At 36.9% G+C, this 21,660-nt stretch overlaps 1 pseudogene; it reads right to left on the bottom strand.

The window, feature by feature from the left end:
* Positions 1–256: 256 nt before the first annotated feature.
* LOC139863723 (indole-3-acetic acid-amido synthetase GH3.3-like) lies at positions 257–5,319 on the bottom strand (annotated as a pseudogene).
* Between the last annotated feature and the right edge of the window lie 16,341 nt (positions 5,320–21,660).

The following is a 21,660-nucleotide window of genomic DNA, read 5'->3' as shown; positions in this document are numbered from 1 at the left end:
TTTCTCTCTAACTCATCCACTTTTCTCTACATACTACCACACATATTTATACTAAAACTCCACCAAATTTCCCTCCAAAATTCACTCCACAAAACTCGCTCCACAAAACTCTCCAACACAATTTCCACCAAAACTTCCCAACAAAATATTCCCTCTAAAAATATACTTACATTATTTAGATAATTTAAATCAAAAATATAACAAACGTGTGTTGCAACAAGGAGAGTATTTAGTTTTAAAAGCTTCTTTCGCAGACCTAGAATGGTTTATCCGGGTTATAATGCTTCGACCCAACCATGTAATCCAAAAGTTGAAAGATGGGTGCAGATTTAACACATCGCATAACTTTATATTGATTAAGAGATGCCCCTTGTGATATCGCGTAATCCATCAATTCTTCAAATGTACCATTATTCACAACACGAATCTCCAACGGGCCAATAGAATTATCTAAAACTCGACACTATCGATAAACCGAATTCAAAGTCTCCTCCATTGACAAACAACATTACTCCAACACCTCCTGACTCGACCCGGTATTGTTTTCGTGTCACTAAAGCGTGTGTGTCCAAAACTTCAGTGTTACACTCTTTCAAAAACACCGAAGCTACTTTGATAGCGGTTTGCAGCTCGTTTTCATCAGTTTATCATGATCGATACTATGTAAAACGTCCTTTCTTCTAATGAATTTGAATTTCGGAGACAAATAGTGGAAACCAGTGACCGGTAGTATGTCTCCAACCCGGTAATGATATAGACCCGGGTAAGTTGTGAAATGTCCCGTTCTTATTGATTAAAAACGTTTCATATTAATTGATTTCGTTGCGAGGTTTTGACCTCTATATGAGACGTTTTTCAAAGACTGCATTCATTTTAAAACAAACCATAACCTTTATTTCATCAATAAAGGTTTAAAAAGCTTTACGTAGATTATCAAATAATGATAATCTAAAATATCCTGTTTACACACGACTATTACATAATGGTTTACAATACAAATATGTTACAACGAAATAAGTTTCTTGAATGCAGTTTTTACACAATATCATACAGGCATGGACTCCAAATCTTGTCCTTATTTAAGTATGCGACATCGAAAGCTCTTAATAATCACCTGAAAATAAACATGCTTAAAATGTCAACAAAAAATGTTGGTGAGTTATAGGTTTAACCTATATATATCAAATCGTAATAATAGACCACAAGATTTCATATTTCAATATACATCCCATACATAGAGATAAAAATCATTCATATGGTGAACACCTGGTAACCGACATTAACAAGATGCATATATAAGAATATCCCCATCATTTTGGGACACCCTTCGGATATGATATAAATTTCGAAGTACTAAAGCATCCGGTACTTTGGATGGGATTTGTTAGGCCCAATAGATCTATCTTTAGGATTCGCGTCAATTAGGGTGTATGTTCCCTAATTCTTAGATTACCAGACTTAATAAAAAGGGGCATATTCGATTTCGATAATTCAACCATAGAATGTAGTTTCACGTACTTGTGTCTATTTTGTAAATCATTTATAAAACCTGCATGTATTCTCATCCCAAAAATATTAGATTTTAAAAGTGAGACTATAACTCACTTTCACATATTTTTACTTCGTCGGGAAGAAAGACTTGGCCACTGGTCGTTTCACGAACCTATAACAAATATGTACATATATATCAAAGTATGTTCAAAATATATTTACAACACTTTTAATATATTTTGATATTTTAAGTTTATTAACTCAGCTGTCCTCGTTAGTAACCTACAACTAGTTGTCCAACTTTAGATGTACAGAAAAAATTGATATATATTATCTTGAATCAATCCACGACCCAGTGTATACACGTCTCAGGCTAGATCACAACTCAAAGTATATATATTTTTGAAATCAACCTCAACCCTGTATAGCTAACTCCCACATTACTGCATATAGAGTGTCTATGGTTGTTCCAAATAATATATACACATGGGTCGATATGACATGTCAAAACATTTGCATACGTGTCTATGGTATTCCAAGATTACATAATATATTAGAATACATGTATAATACAATATAAGTTAGCTAGGATATGATTAATATAGATTTGTTACCAATTTTCACGTTGCTACAACAAGAAAAATTATCCAATCTTGTTTTACCCATAACTTCTTCATTTTAAATCCGTTTTGAGTGAATTAAATTGCTATGGTTTCATATTGAACTCTATTTTATGAATCTAAACAGAAAAATTATAGGTTTATAGTTGGAAATATAAGTTACAAGTCGTTTTTGTAAAGGTAGTCATTTCAGTTGAAAGAACGACGTCTAGATGACCATTTTAGAAAACATACTTCCACTTTGAGTTTAACCATGATTTTTGGATATAGTTTCATGTTCATAAGTAAAATTATTTTCCCAGAAGAACAACTTTTAAATCAAAGTTTATCATAGTTTTTAATTAACTAACCCAAAACAGCCCGCGGTGTTACTACGACGGCGTATGTCCGGTTTTACAGTGTTCTTCGTGTTTCCAGGTTTTAAATCATTAAGTTAGTATATCATATAGATATAGAACATGTGTTTAGTTGATTTTAAAAGTTAAGTTAGAAGGATTAACTTTTGTTTGCGAACAAGTTTAGAATTAACTAAACTATGTTCTAGTGATTACAAGTTTAAACCTTCGAATAAGATAGCTTTATATGTATGAATCGAATGATGTTATGAACATCATTACTACCTCAAGTTTTCTGGATAAAGCTACTGGAAATGAGAAAAATGTATCTAGCTTCAAAGGATCCTTGGATGGCTTGAAAGTTCTTGAAGCAGAATCATGACACGAAAACAGTTCAAGTAAGATTTTCACTCGAAATAAGATTGTTATAGTTATAGAAATTGAATCAAAGTTTGAATATGAGTATTACCCTGTATTAGAAAGATATCTTACTGTAAATAAGAAAGATTTCTTGAGGTTGGATGATCACTCTACAAGATTGGAAGTAAGCTAACAAACTTGGAAGTATTCTTGATTTTATGAAACTAGAACTTGTAGAATTTATGAAGAACACTTAGAACTTGAAGATAGAACTTGAGAGAGATCAATTAGATGAAGAAAATTGAAGAATAAAAGTGTTTGTAGGTGTTTTTGGTCGTTGGTGTATGGATTAGATATAAAGGATATGTAATTTTGTTTTCATGTAAATAAGTCATGAATGATTACTCATATTTTTGTAATTTTATGAGATATTTCATGCTAGTTGCCAAATGATGGTTCCCATATGTGTTAGGTGACTCACATGGGCTGCTAAGAGCTGATCATTGGAGTGTATATACCAATAGTACATACATCTAAAAGCTGTGTATTGTACAAGTACGAATACGGGTGCATACGAGTAGAATTGTTGATGAAACTGAACGAGGATGTAATTGTAAGCATTTTTGTTAAGTAGAAGTATTTTGATAAGTGTTTTGAAGTCTTTCAAAAGTGTATGAATACATATTAAAACACTACATGTATATACATTTTAACTGAGTCGTTAAGTCATCGTTAGTCGTTACATGTAAGTGTTGTTTTGAAACCTTTAGGTTAACGATCTTGTTAAATGTTGTTAACCCAATGTTTATAATATCAAATGAGATTTTAAATTATTATATTATCATGATATTATGATGTACGAATATCTCTTAATATGATATATATATACATTAAATGTCGTTACAACGATAATCGTTACATATATGTCTCGTTTCAAAATCATTAAGTTAGTAGTCTTGTTTTTACATATGTAGTTCATTATTAATATACTTAATGATATGTTTACTTATCATAATATCATGTTAACTATATATATAACCATATATATGTCATCATATAGTTTTTACAAGTTATAACGTTCGTGAATCACCGGTCAACTTGGGTGGTCAATTGTCTATATGAAACCTATTTCAATTAATCAAGTCTTAACAAGTTTGATTGCTTAACATGTTGAAAACACTTAATCATGTAAATAACAATTTCATTTAATATATATATAAACATGGAAAAGTTCGGGTCACTACAAGTTGTTATCCCGAGTTCATACTCCTTTCCTAGTTCCACTTCAACAAGATCAACGAGTTGAGTAAGCGACTCATCCAAGTCTTGTGATATGAATTCAAAGTAACCCATGTTTGGCATAAGGGTGTAAGAAACTTCAGACAGTTTAATCATTGACCCAAATGAACATTCAGATGAACCGTAAGCCATACAAACTTACGGTATATTACCGCTATAAAAATATAATATCGAAACGTACTGAGACATTGCTCCCATAACAATGACGTCAAGGTACTTGGTATTGGGCCAAATCCAGGTTACAATCCCTTCCCAATTTTTTTTTTTACAACAATGATCTGTAACAAATCGGGCCAGGTCCGGTTTGGTGATATGTTCAATCTAAGTTCTTAAACCGCAATTGAACAATCGATTAAACCTTTAAGCCTATGAACAGGAAAAGCTTAGTAGCAGAATCAATATCTTTATTGATTACTGAAATTGGAATTGGAATTGAGAGAGAAGTATTCTGTTATAACTGCAAACCTAAAAATACAATGCTTTCAATCTAAGCTATATATCTGCAATGAAAACGAAATAAGGGCAGAAAGTAGTTAGACGCTCAAGCTTCTTTTATTTGGCTCACGTGTTACGTATATGGGCTTTTAACTCTACGCATGTGCTACACACGTGCTGCACATATCAATCCTTCCCCCTTAAAATAATGCTTGTCCTCAAGCATTGAGTAAGAAGTGTAATTTGAAAAGCGTTGTAAGAGCTCATCAAGTGGCTACCAAGTGGCATCATCGATGCTTCCTTGTTGCCATTGGATTAAAGCATATACCACCGGTTGATTCTGTTTTTTTTCTTCTAACTGGCTTTCGTTCCAATATTTTGAGCAGCAATGGAGTGATTAACCCTTGAATATACACGTCTTTTTGTGTAGGAGGGCGACAGTATGGTCTAATGTTAACCGGTTGGGCACCATTTTTGAGAAGAATTCGATGATCACAACTAAGCCTAGGTGGTAAAGTTTTTGTGACATCAAATATATCTTGGAATGCATCTAATAACTGTTGAAGTTTGGGATCCAATTCTTGAACTTCCTTTTCTGTTGGCTTTTGTGAAGGCACATTCATATTGCAAATTAACAGTGGGTACACACACGAGAACATGGCACGTAATTGCACATGTGGTTGTTCCATTGGCTTCAACAAGTTCTTTCCATCAACCATTACAACCGATGACATTTTCCCATTTAATTCTACCTTAACATCTTTGTACATAAAAGTCATTCTCAATTTTTCGAAATTTCACACAATATCTCCAAGTGTTTCTAACAATTGTATCCCAAGTACCATGTCACAACCCCCCCCCCCCCCCCCCCCCCTCTTGGTAATAACAATACATCACTTGTAAGACCATTTATTTTCCATTGAAATTGTTCAAAAAAGATTCTTAATTGGTCACCCCGAAGAAATCGCTTTCTTAACTGAACAATCCATCAACCAAAACCTGAGCAATGGTCGAGCGCATTCTATCCAACACCCTTCGTCAACCATTTTTTCTAGTGAGAGAAGTTTAAAACCGCCTTATATTCCACATACCCTGGAATATCCGACCAAAACCTTTGGTCATACCGTTTCAAACCCGCAAGTAACAAACTTCCCTGATAAATTCCACTTTTAATTTCAATTCGATGCGTCCCGTTCATTACCCAAATGCCCTAACTTGAGAGAAACCGCTCTTCCTGAGCTCCAAAATAAACTAACATCCCCAATAATCCTGCTCATATCGCTCAAAGTTTTACAAGAAAAACCATCTCGCACTCGCTTTAACAAATTTGAAAAGTTTATCTTGAAACTGCAACAACTTTGAAATTTTATATCTGAAAATCCATCGGTCCGGTCATCGCCAAATTTTTACATCTAGAACTATATGTCTTCTATTTACAATCCATAATTCAAATATTTGACGATTAACGAACCCTCTATGAATTTTTTCCTCCATCTATGCATGAACGTCAGAATTTAGCTCGATCTTTCCTTCGCACAGGATATCAAGGAACGAAAACTCAGATCAGGCACCCAGATCTTTCAAAATCTCTCTTGTAACAAATCAGATCGATCCAACCTCTGACTCCGTAACCCTTCGCTAACAAACATCACCTTAATAAAACTGTCGCGACCAACTGCATCATAATCTGCCAGAAGTTTTACCCAACCCTGGTGTGATCAACTATGGATACATTGACCATACCCACTGAGTTTACCGCGATCAACTAAGTCACCTGGTCTCGATACATGTTACAAAAAAATCCTAAGCCCCATCGTTTAATAACCCCGATGAAGAAAACTGATCATCAACATATAGTAAAACCATGTTTCAATCCGTCGCCGTGTACGATCTTCAAACCTTGAAGAATTGATACCATTTGTTTGGAATTGGCCGCGAAATGACTCAACCAACAGTACCCTCGTTAGCGAAAACCCAATTCTCACCAGATTTGTGTAACCGGATTACATCTACAAATAACAAATGATTAAGCAAAATGATAAATAAAAGATAAACGATTCAAGGATATAACGTGATTATATCCCAACTCCAAAAACGGCGAAAGGTTTAGTTCATGGGTACAAACTAAAGATTTTTCTTATTATTTTATGCACACAATTACAGAGGTTAGGGTTACATTATATATGAAGCGTAGAAGGTAGAAACCAAATCAAATACAAAAATAAATTCAGATTTGGATTTCCAACTTGGCCTCCATGTCAGAATTTCTGCTCATATCCAAGCAAAATATCTCATTTGAATCAGTGAGATCCCACTGAGATCTTGAATTCTAATCCTAATTTCTTTGTTCTAATATTAACACTCAACAAAATTGACTAAACAGTAATAAAAAATTTGATACTCCTATGAAATTAACCTTTCTCTATCAAGAAGCCATATAAGAAGTGGCTCATGTATCCATGTACCATGTATCTTCGGGGGAGTTGAGTGCCATGGTGTGCAAAGCATTCTCAATGTTAGTAGGATAGTAATTTGAGGCATCAGAAGTAACTGAATGGGCTTGAGTTAGTCGAGGGCCCAATAAACCAGCCTGACCAGAATTGTTTGTGGGATAGGAACATGGTGGTGTATAGGCCCAAGGGTTTTGCTATTAATTCCATGGTGGTTGAGTCGACCAAGTAGGTAGGTTATTTAGATAATAGGCTTGACCACGACCACGATTGTTGTTATTTCTGCCCCGATATTACCAACATAACCACCTCGACCTTATTGTTGCCACAATACTAAGAAATACTGGAAAATGGAGGTTTGTTTGATGGAGAATTGGTGTTGGTGGTGATTAGGGTTGCGTCAGAGGGTCTAGAAGGTGGAAGACTTTGCTTCTGCTTACGTGTTTCTTCTAGTAACAACATTGAGCTTGATAAAATGAAGGTAATGGTGTAATATGAGCCAATTGAGAACCGATTGTGTCAAAGTTATCATTCAAACCCGCGATCAATTGAAGTACCATTTGTGTTTCGTAGACTTTGTCCCCAACATTTCCAAGTTGATCTCCAAGAGATTTAAGTTCCTGACAATAAGAAGAAACGTTAGAAAAATCATCAAGTTTGATGTTGGTAAATTGGCGTTGAAAATAAAATACCCGAGAGCTTTTGTTGTCTTGAAAAATGGGTTGTATTCGTTTCCAAGTCTTTATAGCCGTGGAATCAGCCTCAAAGATGGTGTCAAGAAGATCAATGGAAATTGTTTCAATGATCTAGTTTAGAACAAACACGTCTAATCGAGAGCATGAAACATATGAATTAGTTTCAGTAGAGGTAGAAGCAGAAGATTCTGTAGCAGCATAAGCATCAGAGGGTAGGATGATGTGATCAATCACATCATATGATCGTCAGGTAATGTTAAAGAGTTCTGACCATGTAGAGTATTTTGCTTTGTCCATTTTAAGTGTAATGAGAATATGGTTTTTGATATTGACAGTGAAAGTAGGGTGATATTTGTGTACTACCATGGAGAAGATGATGAATAGGATTGAAAAATAAAATAAAAGAGAATATTATAGGATTTTTGGTCTGATATCATATAAGACAAAGTTAATCGATGATCTTATTTCCTGTATAATGCCGTATATATAATGTTACATGCAATGTAATCCCTATTCTCCTCTAGTTTAATACAAATATGGGAATGATATACAAAATCATTCTTATCTATAGAAGATATCTATATGCTATGAATATTGTACGGCTTGTACGCGCGTATATGTCTTATACTAACTAGAAAGGCCATTCCCTATTTCTAGTGAAAGGGGCATGTTAACACTAGTGAAAGGATAAAAAAGATAGGTAGCAATTAGTGAAAGGGTTTGTGAATGATCGATGCAACAAGGCTCTCACGAAAAGTGGTGGGACCACATGTTTTTTTTTTTTTAGCTTGTACATGTTTCATTAATTGTACATATTATTTTATATAGATAGAATTGTGGGTAATATTTTAGTGTAAGATAAGGATGGATTAGTAAAGAAATATTAAAGTCTTTTGTGCTAATATGACGGATGTGGATGAGAGAAGTTATGTTAAATGAGTGTAAGATAAGGAACATTGATCATTTATTAACTAGTTGTGAAGCAAATGAAATTATATGCATTAACGTGGATCTTCATTGTTGTAATGAAAAGCTCCCTCCATCTATTTATTTCCTTGTTTTTTGGAGGAAAAAAAAACGACCGTTCAAATGGTTTTTTTAAAGGAGGCATGGTAGTACAATTGCATGCAAACTTGCCGGTCAACGTCTGTTTTTGTTCACTTTATGTAATTATTCTTTGAGTTTTTTTTTTTTTTTTTTTTTTTTTTTTTTTTTTTGTTGGCAAAAAACAGAAATAAATATATATAAATTTTCACAAAAATGTGAAAAAATTTCAAGTACACAAGCAAGCCGGACTTACACACACCTATGTCCACTTGACTAAGGCCCACTAGACCAAAATAGCACAACATATCAGTTGGCCCAAAACACATAAAGGCTATCACACTAACACCAAGCTAACATTAGTTACAAGTAAGCATCCCTAAACTACCAATTAAAGGAACTGAAGTAAAACACAATAAAATAGAACCCTGCATGTTTCTTACAAAAGCACTCATGGTTGTTCCAACCATACGTACAGTTGGAGACTATCGCACGGCTTCAAAATCACTAGCCCTTAAAACACTTTATACTTTATATGAGTGACAACACATGCCCAACATGAGTACACCCCGTTAAACATTTCAGTATTTCTTACGTTCAAATCGCCCAATAAGTAGCGGGACTCCATAAATATTCCACCACTCAAACAAAGACGCCCATATGCTATACGTCCACGAACAATGTAAATAAAGGTGTTCTATTGATTCGATATATTTCAAGCACCAACCGCAATTAAAATCCGACCCATCGCTTAAACAATACCTATAACTCAAAACTTCTCTTAGCCAAAACGCCCCCCTCCTTTGATCATAATCTAATGAAAAAAGCTAACTTTGAAGGAACGTGCTTATTCCATATAAATTTAACCCACTCGAACTCTACATCCACATTAGAAGCGAGCATACTCCGAAACCCATCCGGAACCATATATACCTACTCAATCGAATGGACCCATTGAATTTAATCTTCGCTATTTTATTAGTAATAATAAAGGAATTTAATAAAACCAATAAAGTTTGTTTTTGTAATTCTTCATAAGACTGGAGAATATAAGTGAAGCCAGAATCCCATCTCATTTCCTCTAAATCATTTAGACCCAACCAACCTCTATCCCAATCTTCTAACCTCATTGTTTGAGTTTTTGCCATAATTTTAGTATTCATAATAAATAATACTCCGTAATAAATAGTAGTGACAGAATTGATAAATCGTATAGTCTAACAACATGTACAACATATAAGTCCAAGAGTCCATCCTTTTCTAAAACCAATTGGTGATAGAGGGACTTCCCCTTAGACTTAAATGCATACCTTTGTAGAGGGACTTCCCCTTAGACTTAAATGCATACATTTGTTTTGTCCCATGGCCGATGTGGGATAAATTCCCAACACGCCCCCTCACATCGAGGCGTGGAACAGTTGTAGAGATGGCGGCAAGAAGAAGGCCTGACTCATCTCTTTGTAGCGACGGCCGCACACTCATGGGGGCCTGACTCGGACTCGCTGTAGAATAAACCGTCCACCTAAGCTCTGATACCATGACATAATTGATAAATCGTATAGTCTAACAACATATACAACATATAAGTCGAAGAGTCCATCCTTTTCTAAAACCAATTGGTGATAGAGGGACTTCCCCTTAGACTTAAATGCATACATTTGTTTTGTCCCATGGCCGATGTTGAATAAATTCCCAACAAGTAGTAATAGTGTAATAATCATGATATTGACGGAGCATTGTTTTAGGCTATGTCTTGTTTGATCAGAGGAATATATGTCACAGGCTCAAAAGTGTAACTAAAAGTTGCATTCAATATAGGGTCGACGTCTTTATAGAATTAAAACAACCCAACCCGTATTCTGTACGATAAATTTTTTTTTTAAATAATACACATTTACGCGCCAATTAAATATGTAACCATTCCACACGTTCGTTGGAACATACAACAAGTTTTAGTGTTTACAAAAGGCACAAAGGCCATTAACGAATGAGATACAAGTTTGACCAATACAAAAATGATAGTTTTAAACCAAACAACACATCGAGCATGGTTTGGGACTAAACTACCCAAAACGCTAGGCCAACTTCCAAAAGCTCCAACATAACATCATCAAGGGACACCTAGTGCCCAACAACCCCCTTGCCCTTGTCCACACCTGCATCTAAAAAGATAAACAACTAGAGGGGTAAGCTAATGCTTAGTGAGTGCAACAATTATACGTATACATATACAACCTACTTACTTGCAATCACTTACACATTTACCGCATACATGTTAGCAATATAAATAATCATACCATCCCAAGTACATTACCAAACCTTCCACCATACGAGCCAGCATAATAATAGCATATAGTTTAAACAATATAATATGCTACAATTCACACACAACCATGGTTAACCAATCGAATGAGGGAACGGTGTTTAAAGACCGTCGGAGTTCATAACAACCATTAGTGCACTTAACACCTCGTACACTAACCCCACGGGTGGCATCTTAACACCTCGATACTTCACCCCGAGTGGCATCTTAACACCTCGATGCTTCACCCATCTATTCTACGGAGTGCTGCCTTAACACCTCGACACTTCACCCCTAGGTGGCATCTTAACACCTCGATGCTTCACCTATCACGTGAGTAGTGGTGTCTTAACACCTCGACACTTCACAACTCATACTACACAAATAAATACATCATACATGCACGCATATAATTATTCCACTCACCTTAACACCTCGGTGGTGATTTAATGCTTCCAAGGCTTCAAAGCAAGGTACCTATTACATAAGTACACATTCAATTACACACTAGTGGAATTAACCACATTACACATACTTGAGCATTTAATGACTCAATTCGCATTAAATGACTCAACCACACCAAAACCGCCCTTAAATGGCCAAGACCCGACTTTAACCACTAAAACTAGTGAATTAAAGTCTTCTAACCTCAACTAACACAAACTTAGGGTAATTCATACCCATTTCACCCAAACTAGGGCAACTAGTACATTTTGACCCATTTTAATTACTTAGCCTCACAATCAAGTCAAACTTACCCATTAACACTTCTTTCATAAATCTAAAAGTGTATTAGTGACTATCAATACCATTTGACACTTACAATCTCAAATCACAAGACCAAAACCCTAGTTTGTGGCTATTAGGGTTTCATTACAACAACATAACCCAAATTCACCCATTTTACCCTCAAATGGGTCACCCAAATCTCTAGTAACCAAAACCCTAACCATTAACCAATTAAAACTCAAAACTTAGAGTTAGAACTTACCGAGACTATCAACGTGTAGCTAGAGACACAAGCAACAACTTTAATTCTTGCTCCAAGGTTTGATTCACAATTCTTCACTCTCAAATCTCACTTGAACACAAATGGGCTTTTAAGTTTTGGGAGAGAAAATGGAAAGAAAAGAGAAAAGAAATTGAATTAAATGAATAAGTGGTTGAGATTTAAAGCTCCCATCAGATCTACACGTCAATTTACCATTTTACCCCTTAAAATCCCCAAAAAAGAGCTAAGTCCGGAATCTGTCCAGCAGGATTGCCGCGGCGCGGCTTAATTGGTCGCGGCGTGACGTATAAAGGGAAAACAGACCCTTCATAACTCATTTTCTGATCCAGGTTTGCTTGATATGTCGCGGCGTGGACCACTTTGTCGCGGCGCGGCTTAAAGCTTCACCTGAACAGCTCGACCACCTTAAGCAAATTTTGATTTTTATTTAATTGTACACTCCATTCCCGCTTCATATATTCGCCTAACCCTCAAAAATAGTCTCACAAGACTTAACGCTATCAAAACTCATGTATAAACTTGTATATGCGCATATTGTCAAGCATATCTACGTATATACACATATCTACACACATATCTATACATTTCCACATAAACTAACGAGTTACAAACGTACTAATGATTAAGTATGTACCTTTAGACGTGTACGGGGAAACGAGATGTTACAACTCTCCCCCACTTGAATCGGAGCGCGTCCTCGCGATCCAAGCCGCATGACAAGAAGGAAGATAAACCAACACAAACTCTTCGGGCTCCCAAGTAAACTCGAAACCCTTACTACGACGCCATTGAACTTTAAAAGCCCTAACCTCTTTATGTCTCAACCTTTTGACCTTCTCATCAAGTATGGAAATCGGTTCCTCAATGTACTCTAACTTATTGTTTAGCTCGATCTCGTCTAATGGCACCCAAGATGAATCATCCGCAAGACACTTACGGAGATGGGAAACATGAAATGTATTATGGATCCCCTCAAGCTCTTCGGGTAATTCCAAACGATACGCGACTTCACCAACACGAGCTAAAACCTTAAATGGTCCAATAAACCGAGGAGCTAACTTTCCCCGTTTTCGAAATCGAATAATACCTTTCCATGGCGAAACCTTAAGCATCACCATGTCACCTTCTTGGAATTCGATCGTTCGTCACGTTTGTCGGCATACGACTTTTGCCTATCTTGAGCCTTTTTCAAATGCTCTCGAATCATATCAATCTTGCTATTCGTTTCTAAAACCAAATCGGTACTCCCGATTTTCTTTTGTCCCACTTCACCCCAACAAATCGGGGTTCGACATCTACGCCCATAAAGCATCTCATATAGCGGCATCCCGATACTAGTATGATAACTATTATTGTACGAGAATTCCACCAAAGGTAAGTGCTTGTCCCAACTATACCAAAATCGATAATACATGCCCGTAACATATCCTCCAATGTTTGATTCGTACGTTCGGTTTGACCGTCCGTTTGAGGATGATACGCCGTGCTCAACTTCAATTGCGTACCCATATCTTCATGAAACTTTTCCCAAAACCGAGATGTAAAGCGAGTATCTCGATTCGAAATAATAGATATAGGAACACCGTGTCGAGAGATGACTTCCTTGATAAACAACTTAGCCAAGGTCTCCGACGATATCGCTTCCTTAATGGGAAGAAACAAAGCACTCTTCGTCAGGCGATCAACTATAACCCAAATCGAATCAAACTGGGTTCTCGCCGTTTTAGGTAACTTTGTGATGAAATCCATGGTAATATGCTCCCATTTCCATTTCGGGATTTCTAACGGTTGTAACTTACCATACGGATTTTGGTGCTCGGCCTTAACTTGCAAACACGTGACGCATTGCTCAACATACTTCACAACATCACGTTTCATGCCCAGCCACCAATAATCTTTCCTTAAATCAAGATACATTTTCGTCACGCCCGGATGAATGGAATACTTTGACTTATGTGCTTCATCAAGTAGCACTCACCGGTAACCACCCATCTTAGGCACCCACACTCTTTCTTGAAAAGACAACAAACCACGCGAGCCCATAGTGATGAACTCCGATTGCCCTACAATTCGTTCTTCGTGTTTGTTGTGAACGTAAGCCTCAATTTGAATCTCACCAAGCTTTACAAGAAAATCATTAGTAATAATCATACGTAACAATCCCAATCGTAATGCCGGGTGATGACTCTTTCGACTTAACGCATCCGTGACCACATTCGCCTTGCCCGGATGATAAAGTATTTCACAATCATAATCCTTACCACATCCATCCACCAACGTTGACGACAATTCAAATCTCGTTGAGTAAAGAGGTGTTTCAAACTCTTATGATCCGAATAAATCGTACACTTGACACCATACAAGTAGTGGCGCCAAATTTTCAACGCATGTACCACCGCAGCCAATTCAAGATCATGAGTCGGGTATCTCTTTTCGTGTTCCTTTAATTGTCGAGAGGCGTAAGCGATGACTTTACCTCTTTGCATCAAAACACACCCGAGCCCATTTAAAGAAGCATCACAATAAACCGTCATGTCTTCTACCCCTTCCGGCAACACTAACACTGGAGCTTGACACAACTTCTCTTTTAACAATTGAAAAGCAATTTCTTGCTCGTTTTCCCAATTGAACCTTACGTTCTTCCTCGTCAACTTCATCAAAGGAGAAGCAATCTTAGAAAAGTCTTGGATAAACCGACGATAATAACCGGCCAACTCGAGAAAACTTCCGATTTTCGTAGGCGTAGTCGGTCGTCCCCAACTCTTCACCGTTTCTATCTTCCCCGGATCTACTTGAATACCTTCTTGGTTCACAATATGGCCAAGGAATTGAACTTCCCTTAGCCAAAATTCACATTTGGAGAATTTTGCATACAACTTCTCCTTCCACAATGTCTTCAACACTTCACGCAAATGGTGCTCATGTTCCTTCATACTCTTAGAATAGACAAGTATGTCGTCAATGAACACTATTTCCGACTTGTCCAACATAGGTTGGCACACTCGGTTCATAAGGTCCATGAATGCCGCTGGTGCATTCGTAAGACCAAAAGGCATAACTACAAATTCAAAATGCCCATAACGCGTTCGAAAAGCTGTTTTCTCTATGTCTTCCTCACGGACCCGCACTTGATGATAGCCGGACCGTAAGTCGATCTTAGAAAAATACGTCGCACCTTGGAGTTGATCAAACAAATCGTCAATCTGAGGCAATGGATAGCAATTCTTGATTGTCACTTTATTTAACTCCCGATAATCGATGCACATTCGCATACTTCCATCTTTCTTTTTCACGAACAAAACCGGAGCACCCCATGGCGAGGAACTCGGTCGAATGAAACCCTTTTCAAGCAACTCTTGGGTTTGATTTAACAACTCTTGCATTTCCGTTGGCACTAAACGATAAGGAGTTTTAGCAATGGGAGTAGCTCCCGGAACCAACTCAATGCGAAATTCTACTTGTCTTTCCTCCGGAACACCCGGTAACTCATCCGGAAAAACATCTTCAAACTCACTTACCACCGAAATTTCACGAATAGGTGGTGGCTCATCACGAGTATCAACAACATGGGCAAGAAAAGCCATGTCACCACTAGCAAGAAAACGACGAGCCCGTGCAAAAGTGCATATCGGCACAAGTCTTCTTCGTTTATCACCGTGAATAATTAACTCTCCCCCACTTGGGGTCTTCACACGGATAAATTTCTCATGGAATGCAATATCGGCTCTATTTCGATCGAGCCAATCCATACCAACAACAATATCAAAGTCGCCCAAAGTCATCGGGATAAGATCAATTTTAAAGTTCTCAACACCAAACACAACATCACAATTTTTACACACATCAACCACTAGCACCGTCTTGCCGTCCGCTATTTCGACTTCTACCGGATGACTTAACTTAGCTAGCGGTTTGTTAAGCTTAGATACAAATCGAGGCAACACAAAAGACAAATTAGCACCGCTATCAAATAATATCCGTGCCGGATTAGAGTTAACCATGAAAGTACCTGAGACGACTTCACTTGATTGCTTGGCTTCGTCATTGGTCATCAAATAGTTTCGCCCCCGGGCCGTACCCGCCGCCTTCTCTAACCTCTTAACATTATCATTGCGTAAGTCGGGACACTCCGTCTTCTTATGCCCTTTTTTACCGCAATTAAAACAAGTGAGCTTGGTTGTGGATGATTGTTTTGGGCACTCACGAGCCATGTGCCCCCTTTGCCCAAAATTGTATCAAGCATAAGTAAAATCACCGGAAGCACCCTTCTTAACACTACCAACACTCTCGGAGCCCTTTTTGTGCTTCTTGTTAGAAAAGTTCGAATGACTAGTAGCTTCAAACTTCCTTTTGCCGAAGGTAAAGCCACTCTTTCTCAAGATGAGCGACTCGAACCCTTTGGCCATATCAAACAACTCATCAAAACTCTTCACCACGTTCACACTAATCTTTTCTTGATAGTTGTCATTCAAGATTCGGTAAAAGTCTTCCTTCAACATCTTATCATTCCTGACATACTCCGGGCAAAATTGAGTTTTTGACAAGTAAACGGATTTAAGAGTATTCAAATCCATCGACCCTTGCCTCAAGGAATGTAACTCGTCCTTAAGTCTAGTAAGGTCGGCCGAAGTTCGGTACTCTTGGAAAAACTCCGTTTTGAATTCATCCCAAGTAAAATCCATGCATTGTTCTTCGCCATTAACTTGGATTTTTGCATCCCACCATAGCTTCGCATCACCTCTTAGCATGCTACAACCATACCTTGTCTTTTTATCAATCGGGCATTCACAAGTTCGAAAGGCCCCCTCCATACCGGAGATCCACCGGGCACTCTTTAACGGGTCTCTTTCGCCCTCGAAAGTAGGTGGTTGAGCATCCTTGAAATTCTTATAGAAAAAGTCACGTCTTCCCACATTATCTTCATGTAGGATGGACTTAACTTGTTCCCTTACCACACCGACTAATTGTTCGTCGATTGAATCTAGGAACATCTTCTTGATATCCACAAGGTATTCAGCCTTTTGACGTTGAAAAATGGCCTCAACCTTGGCCGTGAATTCGGGGTCCTCACTAGTGCCCCCATTTTCGGTGTCGTGTCCGTTTCTCATCTTCATTCTATAAAACAGAAAAGATTAAACAACGAAACGAAAGACATGACACATATAAATACACATACACGTCAATCCGCCCCATCTTGCTCAACAATCTCCGTACATTGCTTGTTTGATACGATTTGCACCCGTAACAATGGTAGCTAGTCATTGCTACGCGAGCACGTCGCATTAACTCGCTAGTACAACGTCCATCTCGCTTGATGATTATAACTACAACACGAAACAATTAGTGCAAGGTTAAATCACATAAAACTAAGCACTAAAATTTTCGATCCGACCCGAAGTCCTGCAAGTCCCGCATAAAAGCGCATACACATTAAAGTCTAAGTCTAGGCACCTATCTCGAGTCGCCTAAATCCCTTAGACCATGCTCTGATACCACTTGAAACAACCCAACCCGTATTCCATCCGATAAATTTTTTTTTTTTAAAATAATACACATTTACGCGCCAATTAAATATGTAACCATTCCACACGTTCGTTGAAACATACAACAAGTTTTAGTGTTTACAAAAGGCACAAAGGCCATTAACGAATGAGATACAAGTTTGACCAATACAAAAATGATAGTTTTAAACCAAACAACACATCGAGCATGGTTTGGGACTAAACTACCCAAAACGCTAGGCCAACTTCCAAAAGCTCCAACATAACATCATCAAGGGACACCTAGTGCCCAACAACCCCCTTGCCCTTGTCCACACCTGCATCTAAAAAGATAAACAACTAGAGGGGTAAGCTAATGCTTAGTGAGTGCAACAATTATACGTATACATATACAACCTACTTACTTGCAATCACTTACACATTTACCGCATACATGTTAGCAATATAAATAATCATACCATCCCAAGTACATTACCAAACCTTCCACCATACGAGCCAGCATAATAATAGCATATAGTTTAAACAATATAATATGCTACAATTCACACACAACCATGGTTAACCAATCGAACGAGGGAACGGTGTTTAAAGACCGTCGGAGTTCATAACAACCATTAGTGCACTTAACACCTCGTACACTAACCCCACGGGTGGCATCTTAACACCTCGATACTTCACCCCGAGTGGCATCTTAACACCTCGATGCTTCACCCATCTATTCTACGGAGTGGTGCCTTAACACCTCGATACTTCACCCCTAGGTGGCATCTTAACACCTCGATGCTTCACCTATCACGTGAGTAGTGGTGTCTTAACACCTCGACACTTCACAACTCATACTACACAAATAAATACATCATACATGCACACATATAATTATTCCACTCACCTTAACACCTCGGTGGTGATTTAATGCTTCCGAAGGCTTCAAAGCAAGGTACCTATTACATAAGTACACATTCAATTACACACTAGTGGAATTAACCACATTACACATACTTGAGCATTTAATGACTCAATTTGCATTAAATGACTCAACCACACCAAAACCGCCCTTAAATGGCCAAGACCCGACTTTAACCACTAAAACTAGTGAATTAAAGTCTTCTAACCTCAACTAACACAAACTTAGGGTAATTCATACCCATTTCACCCAAACTAGGTCAACTAGTACATTTTGACCCATTTTAATTACTTAGCCTCACAATCAAGTCAAACTTACCCATTAACACTTCTTTCATAAATCTAAAAGTGTATTAGTGACTAGCAATACCATTTGACACTTACAACCTCAAATCACAAGACCAAAACCCTAGTTTGTGGCTATTAGGGTTTCATTACAACAACATAACCCAAATTCACCCATTTTACCCTCAAATGGGTCACCCAAATCTCTAGTAACCAAAACCCTAACCATTAACCAATTAAAACTCAAAACTTAGAGTTAGAACTTACCGAGACTATCAACGTGTAGCTAGAGACACAAGCAACAACTTTAATTCTTGCTCCAAGGTTTGATTCACAATTCTCCACTCTCAAATCTCACTTGAACACAAATGGGCTTTTAAGTTTTGGGAGAGAAAATGGAAAGAAAAGAGAAAAGAAATTGAATTAAATGAATAAGTGGTTGAGATTTAAATTTGTCGCGGCGCGACGTATAAAGGGAAAACAGACCCTTCATAACTCATTTTCTGATCCAGGTTTGCTTGATATGCCGCGGCGCGGACCACTTTGTCGCGGCGCGGCTTAAAGCTGCACCTGAACAGCTCGACCACCTTAAGCAAATTTTGATTTTTATTTAATTGTACACTCCATTCCCGCTTCATATATTAGCCTAACCCTCAACAATAGTCTCATAAGACTTAACGCTACCAAAACTCATGTATAAACTTGTATATGCGCATATTGTCAAGCATATCTACGTATATACACATATCTACACACATATCTATACATTTCCACATAAACTAACGAGTTACAAACGTACTAATGATTAAGTATGTACCTTTAGACGTGTACGGGGAAACGGGATGTTACAAGAATGTATTTACGGAGTAGTATTTATGTACATTTGTTTATATATTTCTCTCTACTTGATTACGGAGTTACTTATTATAACAAACAGGGTTGGTAATTTGTACACCATCAAAACTAGCATGCATTACAGAATTTCAATTATACATTTCATTGTGTTAATTTACAATACCTTTGAAGTATGAATTTAGTGATATTTGACTAATTTTTGATAATATTATAATCCTTATCATATACTTGTATTAACATCCAAATAATTATTTAAGTTGTTTTCATAGCTTAGTTATTTTATTCGTAGGATTTAGAAATAGAAAATAACAAGCTAGCACCAGCTAGAGCAATGATTACTTAAATACCGGTAGAATAATACTTTATAATAACATTAAGTTGTAGTTTAATTGGTAGTGGTCTGCCTCTCTAAACGAGATGTCAGGAGTTCGACTCGTTGGGCTGCAACATTGCACTCAGTATTATCCTTGACCTGAAGTATCCACTCAGGTCGCATTTCGCTTAGTGTGGGCCTACGGGGAGGGGGTTTTTAATCGTATTTGATAAACTGAGAGAAACCGCTCTTCCCGAAGTTTTACAAGACAAACCATCTCGCACTCGTTTTACGATTATATGTTCTAGTTCTTATGTTCTACATATTTTATTGGTGCATCAACTTGCATATCTATTTGAATTCGAACAATTTTATATATGTTCGAACAAATAGATACAAATTGATGCATCAATAAAATATGTAGAACATCCGATGTAGATGTAAATTGTTAGATGCAATTGTTACGTACAATTTCGTTCAACAATTTCTTCTCTACAATTGTTAGATGCAAGATGTAAATTCTAGCTTTTTTAAATTATGTACAGGAATAATTGGTTGATCAAAATTTGAAGATAAGTTTATGATAAAGGACAGGAGATTGAGATTTAAGGTGATTTTTAAAGTTTATGATAAAGAATTGCCCTAATTATTAGCTGCATGTTAAAATTGTTCGACCACAACCTATATTTGTTCACCCCTGTCTCTAAATTGTTCGAAGTTGGAGTTCTTAGGGTTGCAATTTTGAAAATCGAATACTTTAAATATCTAATAAACAGTGCCCTAATCATAGCACAAAAACATTCTTGTAGGAGTGGATAGGGGAGCATTTTAGAACTGAGGGGTTAAAGGTTCAAGGCTTGACAGTGTTATCTTTTTAAAACACTCGATTCGTTTAAATAATTAATAAATAGTGTGGTAATTATAACATAAAAGTATTTTTTTTAAACACTCGATTCGTTTAAATAGTTAATAAATAGTGTGGTAATTATAACATACAAGTATTTTTGGACGAGTGGTTAAGGGAGCATTTTCAACTGAGGGGTTAGCGGTTCGAGTTCCGGTGTTGTTTTCTTTTTAAGAGAATTTTGGAAATCGATTTTTTAAGCAAGCAATAAATAATGTGGTAATTATAACACAAAAGCAGCCTTGGATGAGTGGTTAGGGAAGCTCTTATCAACCTAACAGTAAGGGGTTTGAGTACTAGCTGCGTTATTTTTTAAAATTTTGGTCTGGAGACTTAAAACCCATTTATTTAAACAATAAACAAATAATGTTTTAATTAAATTGTAGAATCAAGCTTGGAGGAGTGGTCATCGACGGTGTTTATCAACTTAATGATCGAGGGTTCGAAACCTGACTACTATAAATTGTTGATTTTAGTTATACATATGTCAAACGTTTTTTTTTTTTTTTTTTTTTCAATTTGAAAGTTGCTCTTTGTATATGTCTAAGATTTTATTGGTTTTTTATTTTCTTCGTTAAACATATAACTATTGTTTTCTGGGTTACATTAAACTCATTAAAGTAAAATTATTTTTAAGGAAAACATATTGTTATGTACGAAAATAAACTTAACATTTAGTAGCAATATTTGTTAAAAGCTCTTACATTGTTAACCACACTTCGATCGCCGCGAAGCGGGATTGACCCCAAAACTTTCTACATTAATATGATAAATCTAGCAGGATGAAAGAAATTACATCCATACCACCAAAACATACTCTACCGACTAAAATTGAATCTCACGATAGTCTATGATC

The sequence above is a fragment of the Rutidosis leptorrhynchoides genome, chromosome 8 (assembly GCF_046630445.1).
Source record: "Rutidosis leptorrhynchoides isolate AG116_Rl617_1_P2 chromosome 8, CSIRO_AGI_Rlap_v1, whole genome shotgun sequence".
Lineage (NCBI taxonomy): Eukaryota > Viridiplantae > Streptophyta > Magnoliopsida > Asterales > Asteraceae > Rutidosis > Rutidosis leptorrhynchoides.
Note: the sequence above shows the minus strand (reverse complement) of the source record. Positions and strands in the feature narration are given on the sequence as shown.